Source organism: Cryptomeria japonica, chromosome 11, assembly GCF_030272615.1.
Source record: "Cryptomeria japonica chromosome 11, Sugi_1.0, whole genome shotgun sequence".
In the NCBI taxonomy this organism is placed as follows: Eukaryota; Viridiplantae; Streptophyta; class Pinopsida; order Cupressales; family Cupressaceae; genus Cryptomeria; species Cryptomeria japonica.
Genome location: NC_081415.1, coordinates 716,769,632 through 716,779,424, shown reverse-complemented (window position 1 = coordinate 716,779,424; position 9,793 = coordinate 716,769,632).

The window sequence follows — 9,793 nt, the reverse complement described above, 5'->3', positions numbered from 1 at the left end:
ACCTTGCAAAGTGATTTTACCTCGACGGGTTGTAACATGACATTCAGAGGTAGGTTCAGAAGAAGATCCAACACCTTTTAGGACAATCCTAGGTCTCCGAGTAGAATTCTCAGACGCTTTGCCCTTGATGATAATGGTAGAGACATAATTGTCCATTGAGATGTGATTGATGGTTGAATCATATTTGTAAGATGCTCTGGTATAGTTGGTTTGATCCTCTGTGGCTTTAGCTTTTCCCTTGTCATGTTTTGGGAATGGTTCCTTAAACATCTCATGTTCTTGATTAGATGAATGTCCCTCAATCTCAATGTCACATCTATCAATGAGATCTTGTATGATGTTCTTCAGTCGATGACAATTTCCTATCTTATGACCCTTGCTCTTATGAAATTCACAATACTCATCATCGTTCGACCAATTTGGTTTAACCTTTGGTTCATATGGAGGAAAATCTGGAACTGTGATTACTTTGTTTGCCACTAGCTTCTTGAAAACTGATTCAAGTGGTTCTCCCAATGGGGTGTACTTCCTTCGTGATTGGGAAGTTGTTTGAGTATTCACTTGATTGTTTGTAGAACTTGATCTAGAAAAAATGAATTTGGGTCGCACTGTATTGGCATCAACAACACCATCATTGACTGTGTTCTTGTTTTTATTCCAAAATCTTGGCTTTTCTTTTCCTTTAAAGTCATCTTTGTTTTCCTTGAATATCTTAATGACTCCTTGTTCAATTAGGACCTTTTCTATTGCTAAGCCTTTTTCAATGACGTCCTTGAAGGTGGACAAACAAGCTTTCCTTAGATCATAGCCAATGTCTTTGTTAACATTTTGTGTGAACATCTCTACCATTTGTTTTTGTGGAATTTCACAAGAGCATCTGCTGGCTAGATTCCTCCATCTTTGTAAAAATGATGCAAAAGATTCTCCCTCTTTTTGCTTGGTGTTGCACAAAGTAGTGACTGATATGTCTGTCTCTATGTTGTAGGAGAAATGTTGGATAAATGCCTCTGCTAAGTCACCCCATGACTTAATACCAGGTGGAAGCTGGGAGAACCATTCCATAGCTTGATCACCTAAGCTCTGTGGGAATAATCTCATCAAATATGTCTCTTCTGCTGCTACCTCAATGCAAGCTGTGAAAAACTGTCTTATGTGTGCCTTAGGATCCCCTTTTCCTCTATACTTATCAAATTTAGGCATCACAAAGTGTGTAGGAAATGGAGGCATTGGAATGCTCTTGTCAAATGGATAAGGACATATGTCTCTCATTGTGTATGTTGGCTTTGGTGTATTTATGTCCTCCATTTTCTTTTGTAAGTCCTTGATTTGTTGTTCCAAGTTGCTCTTAGGTGGGGATCGACTTCTTGGACCATACCCTATGCTTGAGGCACCAATTGGAGGAGGAGCATGTTGCATATATGGATGATATTGATCATACACATGTTCATATGGAGGAGGTCTATAGTGATGCTGCGTATATGGACCACTTGGTATAGATTCATGTTGAGGAACACCATATCTATTTTGTGCATGTATACCATACTCTACAGGCATGTCATGTGCCAAAATGTATATGGTGAAAATGGATAACAACAATAACAATATTGAAAGGCTCAATGAATTCAACCACAAAATCCTAGCCTAACAACAACAAAGATCCACCATAACATATGAAGATTACCTAAGACAATGCAAATCAAAAGAAATCACAAAGGTTATACCATCACATGTCCAATAGGGTTTTGATCTCCATTCTTCCTATCTCCATTGATCTTGCTTGATATATTTGCTCTCAGATTTTATGTGCACAAGAGCTCAACAAAGAATGAAATGTGGTTGCAAGTAGGATCGTAAAGTAGTCAAGTCATTAAGATGATTCATTAGGGTTTGATAATGAAGGAAGCATCTCCTTATATAGAAGACACTATATGAAATGGAGGGATAAGGTTGAGAGGTGTAAAAGGAGGTTGGCTGTAATTAGAGGGTAGGTAAAAGAAATAATAAAATAATGAAAGGGGTAGGTAGTGTATGAATTTAGAGATGAATGACATGTGTCATGGGTAGAAAAGGTTGATGAATTAATTACATAAATAAAGATTTATTTAATTAATAGAAGAAGTGGGATAATGAAATAAATAAAAATATTTATTTAATTTAGAAAAAGGACAATTTAAATAAATAAATGTATTTATTTAAATGAGAAATAAGGCTAGAAGAGGATAAATGAATTAATTAAATAAATAAAGATTTATATAATTAATAGAAGAATTAAGCTTAGATAATTAAATAAATAAAATATTTATTTAATTAGACATGACAATTTTGGGTGTCTACAGTGACTGTGATTAGTCACCAATCAGATAAGTATATCTGACATCTTCTCATGTAATCTGAACATTATATTGAAAGCTTTGATCTAAACTTAATGTTGGGTTTTTTCTCCAATTTGGAGGTTTTCCCGGGGTAATCTGCGTGTGTTGTCTTGTGTTTTTGCTTGTATTGTTTATTTATGAGTTTTATTATTACTGATCACTAAAATTAACACCTTCTATATAAGTGAGAGGGTGCCTTAAGGTGCTCATAGTGATCCTTGAGAATGGAATGAACTCATAATTTTAGTAATTCACTATGTTACAAGTAAGACAAAATTACTTGGAGAAGTGAGGACACGTTTGAATTTTATAAGGTGTCTAGAGTTTCTTCCTAGAGGGGATCTTACTAGTATATTGATGATAATAGATTATTTATTAGAGTTTTTTCCTAATTCAGTTTTCCACAAGGTAAATCACTTGCATTATGTCCTTCTCATGTGGTGTTTCTTTTATATCTAGTATGTAATTGCTAACTAAATTTTCAATTTGAATAAAGGGCCTTTTCACCTTCCCAATTTATTTGATTCAAGTCCTCCTAAGGCAAATGCCATGATATTGGACAAAATGAAAAAATAATCAGAACTCAAGTTCCTAGAAAAATGAGAAAACAGTTTCATCCCACGGTTGGCATAGTCCACATTTATAAACTCCAACTTTACCAAAAATCATGGGGGAAAATGCTTAAAATTCTATGATAAATATTCAAAATTAATAAACCAAGTTGACGGTTTGTTGACACATCCAACTCCATGCTAGAATAATCTATGGTAGTAGGAAATAGATGGTTGAGGAACTCTGGATAAACCCTACAAATGGTTGATACTCTTCGCAGACATATTCAATGCCCAATACAACACCAAAATGCAGGAACAAACAAAATATGATCTCACGAAAGCAAACTTAAAAAGTGTTACACCACAAATACCCTTTATGTAAAATGCAAAGAGTAGCTGCCAAAATAAAGCAATGTAGGAATGCATATAACCATTAGAAAGTGCAAGATTGCAGACAATGTCACATACCAAGTTACTGTGAAAATCTTAAGTACCCTAAAAATGCAAACACGAACAACCGACCAAGTTACCGTGAAAATCTTAAGTGCCCTGAAACTGCGAACACAAACAATTGGCAGATAAAAACCTTATACTTAATAATCAATGCCCTAAAACTTACAATCAAATAGAAACTTGCAGAACCCATAGCCAAATAAAATAAAAGCCCACTTGCAGGAGCTGCGTTAGCTGAGTAACCACGTGCTGCTAGCCGTTAGAATTCAAAAACTCTACCCACATGTTAGTCGAGTTTTGTCTGACACTTCTACATTATTTACTTGTAAGTTTTCTAACATATTATGAGTATAGAAGCATTGGCTTCAAACTAGTTCATAATAATTGCGCATTCCATGTTCTTAATTGCATTGTGGTTGTGGTTAATTATCCACATATATAATGTCATATTTTAGGTATGTATAGCAAAAACTTCATGTTAATGAAGTGTCTAGAAGAATTTTCATGTTGATTATGGATCAAGAAATCTATGAGTGAAGTATATATCTCATTTCATTAATCTTGGATATACAAGTATAATTATATCAATTTGGATACACCCTTTTATAATCAAGGTCATAATGTGTGAATAAATAGATTATAAGTGAATAAAAAATTCCCAAATATAATATGTAGTGCTCATAATGTGTCTCTAATGTCATTCAAGTCTTGTTCTCGATATTAATTCTCATACTTGTTGGTGGGTTGGATGATCAATATCCAAATGATGATACCTTAACCATTAGTAGCATGGAGTGTTAGAGATATGTTATACGTCACAATATGATATATTACCATGATCAACATAATTGTCATGATGAAATAAGAGCACATGTGTGCTATCATTTTAAATGAGCTATATCTCATTTCATAATATCATATGACATAAAGATGGAATGCATCATAATTACAAGTTACAACATAATAAGTGAGATATGAGAGATCCATATACGTACGTAATTATTATTAAATTATTCATCTTGTGCATATTGGCCCAATTAACTTCTACTTTATCAAGTAGGCATAATGACCAAATTTTCTTACTGGTTAACTCTATCATATAATGAATACAAAAGGTTCAAGAGTTCAAATTTAAAATAGTTTATATACAAACTATCAAAACAAATAAGTTTGATATCATAACTCAACACAATCATTAAAAGTTAATCATCATATAGAACAATCAAGAGTAATAATCGTAAGTGAATACTGGGGAATACAACATAGTCAATTTGCAAAAGAATGAACATTCATGAGGTGCAAAGCCATTCAAATCAGATGTATATAAGACTAGCAATTGCACTTTTGGTGTGCAATGGGTACGCCGAAAAGGTTTCTAAGGTTAATTTTTTTTTTTTTGATGTATTGTTTTGTATACATGTGTGTAGTAGATGAGGTTAATTAGTGGGCCCTTCAAAAAATGATATTGTTTGTGCAACAAAGGTTTCAATGGAGAATCAATAATTTTAAATCAACTATGGATCCACTTGTAGGGATCCAAAGATGATTGAAAATGATAATCAGGCTCATGTTATGTTTGCAATAGAGATGGAGAGGGGGAAATAGAGTTGGGAAGAGTGAGAGAGAGATGGGGTGAGAAGATAAAGGTTGAGATGGAGGAGAGAGGGAATGATAGAAATGGAAGAGATAAATACATATAGATATAGAGAGTGGGGAAGAGATAAAAATAGATGGAGATATAGGGAGAGGCATATGGGGAGATAAATATAGAGAGAGATAGGGAGATAAATATAGAGATATAGTGGAAGTGAGAGATATGAACGAAGCGGGAGAGGGAGAGATAGAGAGATATAGATGGTGAGATATAAGAAGATATATAGATAGAGGAGGGGGAGAGAAGGCGAGAAGGGGAGAAAGAGAGATAGATCAATATATAGAGAGGAAGATGGATAGGGAGAGAGGGAGAGATATAGAGAGATAGGAAGAGATATAGAGATAAAGACATAAATATATGGATAGAAAGAGATAGAGAGAGGAGTGAGAGGGAGATAGAGAGAGAAATAGAGATAGAGGAGTGATAAACATACAAAATATGAGAGAGAGAAGAAAAAATAGAGTGAATGAGAGAGACAGAGGAAGTGATATCGATAGAGTGAGATAAGGAGAGATAAAGAGGAATGCAGAGATAGATAGATAGAGAGAGATAAAGTTAGAGAGAGATGGATACAAAGAGATATAGAGTAGTGAGAAATAGATGGAGAGAAAGAGATATAGAGCATGATAGATAGACCAAACAAAAGAGAGAGGTAGAGATAATAAAGATATAGAGTAAGGGGAGAGAGATATAAATAGAGATAAAGATATAGAGTAGGAGAGATGGAGGGAGAGATGAAGTTAATTCTATAGAGAGAGGGAGTGATATAAATGAAGATATAGATAGATAGAGAGAGGTAGACAAAGCCAAAGATATATGGATACAAAGAGATATAAAAGAGAGAAGGAGACAATAGAGAGAGAAATATAGAGAAAGATTCATGGAGTTAATACGAAAGAAATGTAGAGATGTAGAGATATAGATAAAGAGGAGGAGGTGGAGATAGCGAGTTAGAGATAGAGTGGGAATGAGTGAGAGAAAAAGGTGACATAGAAATGGTAAATATCTCTTGTAATAACATTGGTCATATGAAATATTCTATGAAAGGCTCTCTTCCCAGGTAAAGTGTAGGATTAAGAGGTGGTTGGTAAGTGGCATATCAATTACAATAGTCCAATTCAAATGAGAGCGCAAGTTTAAAGAGAGCTTTTTTCCCAATAGATCGGTTTCTCACATCCCTTCCGTTGTGGATTCTATTATCATAGACAACAAACATTGATTAAATACATTAAAAAATAATTCAGTAAGGAAATTTGTAATTTTCGTCTTTCAATTTTTTTGTTATTAAACATCCAAAACAAATTGAAAAAATATTACAAATAAAGGTTTTGTTGGTTCCCAAAACCACAAATTGGAAACCAAAGAGTTTTTCCACTTCTCTTAGTGGTTTCAAATCAATCTTGGCCAACAAATAAGAACAATCACTTTGATCAAGTTCCCCTACACTTCAGGCTTCGCTAGACCTAGGTGGGTCAACCTGTACCTTGAACCTAAGGCTTTTCTATAGTGAATTTAAAACTTCATGATCTTCTCCAGATGGCAAATAAATCCAGAGATTTATGAAATTACACTTCTTATCACAATCAAGCAAGTGTTGGAAATTATGAATTATTTACTTGCATACAACTGCCTTGAAATAGAAATTGCTTTATTGATAAATTGTAAATATAAATCTTACTTTTGGAAATACTTGATTAACCACTTCAAAATCATAATTAGACCAGTGCCTTCACCCCTTATTGACTTCTTATTGATTTAATTAATTGATTCTATGTATAACTTGGGAGACAGTTTTAACTTGCTCTTGAACAAGACTATCACTTCAAGGGCATCCATATGAATTATAACCAAACTAAAAGGTTACAATTAGTCTTGTTGTTTTTAACTTTTCTTTGAAAAACCAATAGGACAAAATGGAACTTAACAACCAATCTTCCATATTGATACTCGAACTGCAATTTGCTTCAAATCATAAAAACATAAGAACGCACATTGAATCAATCTAAAGAAAATAGATTGATCTCAAGTAACTAATCAAATAATTGAACAATCAGATGTCATCAAAGATAAATAAAACATCCGATCTTCATATAAAATAGCGAATGTGAGAGAATCAACTGATAATATACTTCACCAATGTAGCATTTTCAAAAACTAAAACTCAAAGTATTGCATTAAAATGTCTTCAAAGATGATAATAACTTTTCTTCTGTCCCTTCTCTCGAGAAATTCTCCATATATATAAATGAGAATTCTGTTTGAAAGTGAAAGGGCATACCCTTTCATTAAGACTCAAACTAACTAAAACCTAATTACACACTATATATGGTGAAAATGGATAACAACAATGTTGAAAGGCTAAATGAATTCAACCACAAAACCCTAGCCTAACAACAACAAAGATCCACCATAACATATGAAGATTACCTAAGACAATGCAAATCAAATGAAATCACAAAGATTATACCATCACATGTCTAATAGGGTTTGAATCTTCATTCTTCCTATCTCCATTGATCTTGCTTGATATATTTGCTTGATATATTTGCTGTGTGCACAAGAGCTCAACAAAGAACAGAAATGTGGTTGCAAGTAGGCTTGATCGCATATGAAAGTTCGAAAGCGTAGTTGGGTCGTCAATTGATCAAGTAGTTAGGGTTGATAATGAAGGAAGTATCCTCTTATATAGAAGACACTATATGAAATGGAGGGATAAGATTGAGAGGTGTAAAAGATAAATGGTCGGCTATGATTAGAGGGTAGGTAAAAGAAATAAGAAAATAATGAGAGGGTAGGTAGTGTATGAATTAAGAGATGAATGACATGTGTCATGGGTAGAAAAGGCTAATGAATTAATTAAATAAATAAAGATTTATTTAATTAATAGTAGAACTGGGATTAATTAAATAAATAAGATATTTATTTAATTTAAGAAAAGGATAATTTAAATAAATAAATGTATTTATTTAAATGAGAAATAAGGCTAAAAGAGGATAAATGAATGAATGAAATAAATAAAGATTTATTTAATTAATAGAAGAATTAGGCTAAAGATAATTAAATAAATAAAGATATTTATTTAATTAGACATGACAATATTAGGTGTCTACATTTTGCCCCTCTTTGACACAATGCAGCTTGTCGCGTTGTTTCAAAGAAGATAAGATGAACTGATACAAAGTTGCCCCAAGATGGGAATGATATGCCCCCTCAAGAGATTGGATGAAAATGTTTGAAAAGATCACAGACAATCTCTTGATAATAAAGGAAGGCTAGAATGGACTGACTGAATAGGATAGAGTGACAAAGTCAGGGGATAATGAAGACTGACTTGGGAAATGAGGGCTAGAGCTGGGGCTAGGGCAGTCTATAAAATAGACCATGAGGGGAATACATCCTCATTGTCATCCACACATCTAAGAGATCAGAGTGCAAAGCAAGAATAGAGCAGCAGCAATCAACAACAATGACATTGGTGCATAGATTCGATTGCGTTCGCCGATTTCAGAGGCCAGCTGATGCAGGAGAGCCGATAAGTACCACAAAACCTCTTTGTACTTTGTCACATTAATTGTTGTCATAAATGCATGCTAGGTAGTGCAATAAATGCACTTTAGGATAATGTCAAAAAATGTCAAAAATGTGTAGGTGCGTCTGTGTTGGTGCCAGGTGCGTCTATGTTGGCTAGGCGTGTCTGTATTTGTGCCAGGTGTGTCTGTGTTGAAAAAAGCATATATGCCAAATGCGAGCACCTCTGCGTTGTGCAGGCGTGTTTGTGCAATGTGGGCACGTCTATGAAGGACAAGCACATCTGTGCAGAGCATAGGCACGTCTGTGTATTTCAGGCGCGTTTGTGCAGAGCAGGTGCATTTGTGCAGTGTGTATGCGTGTTTATGTCATGAAGGTCGAATCGGCAGTTCTGTGATGAACATACATTGTCGATTGGATAAGCTACTAAGAGGATACACTCAAGCAGGTCCTCTAGGGAAGACTAGGATAGCAGATAGGGCTAAGATTGACAATTCTGTGATAGAACATAGGTTGTCAATTATGAAACTACTCAAGAGGATACACTCAAGCAGAGGCCCTAGGATAGGATAGATCGAGGCACTTTGTGATGAACAGGGAGTACCAAGACATAGTACTTTGTGATGAATAGGGAGTACCAATAGGAGCAACACTTTGTGATGAACAGGGAGTGCAAATAATGAGCAACACTTTGTGATGAACAGGAGTGCAAAAACACATAGTACTCTGTGATGAATAGGGAGTACCACTAGGATAAATAGCAACACTTTGTGATGAACAAGGAATGCCACTATGACTGACATGATTGATTTGCTTGACTATAGGAGTATCTACCTATGCTGGAGTCATAGGAGAGATTCCCATCGACTCAGAAGTTACGACCAGAGCTGATATTTGAGGACAAAGCCGCGATTGAAGTTATGGGTTTGCGATTCATTCTGTATGTGCCTATGTTTCAGGTGAACATGGGGTTGCTGACTGTGCTGGCTGAGAGATGGCACTCAGAGACTTGTAGTTTTCATTTGCCGATGGGTGAGATGACAATCACCTTAGAGGATGTGTACAGGACACTGAGGATATCAATTGATGGGGAGTTAGTACCCTATGATCAAGATGGAGATAGGGATGCACTGAGATGAGTGTTTCAGGATCCAGGACTAGAGATGAGGGCTAGACACGTGGCATGGGATACCATGACATAGATAGGATTAGCACTACCAGCAGTGTTGGCA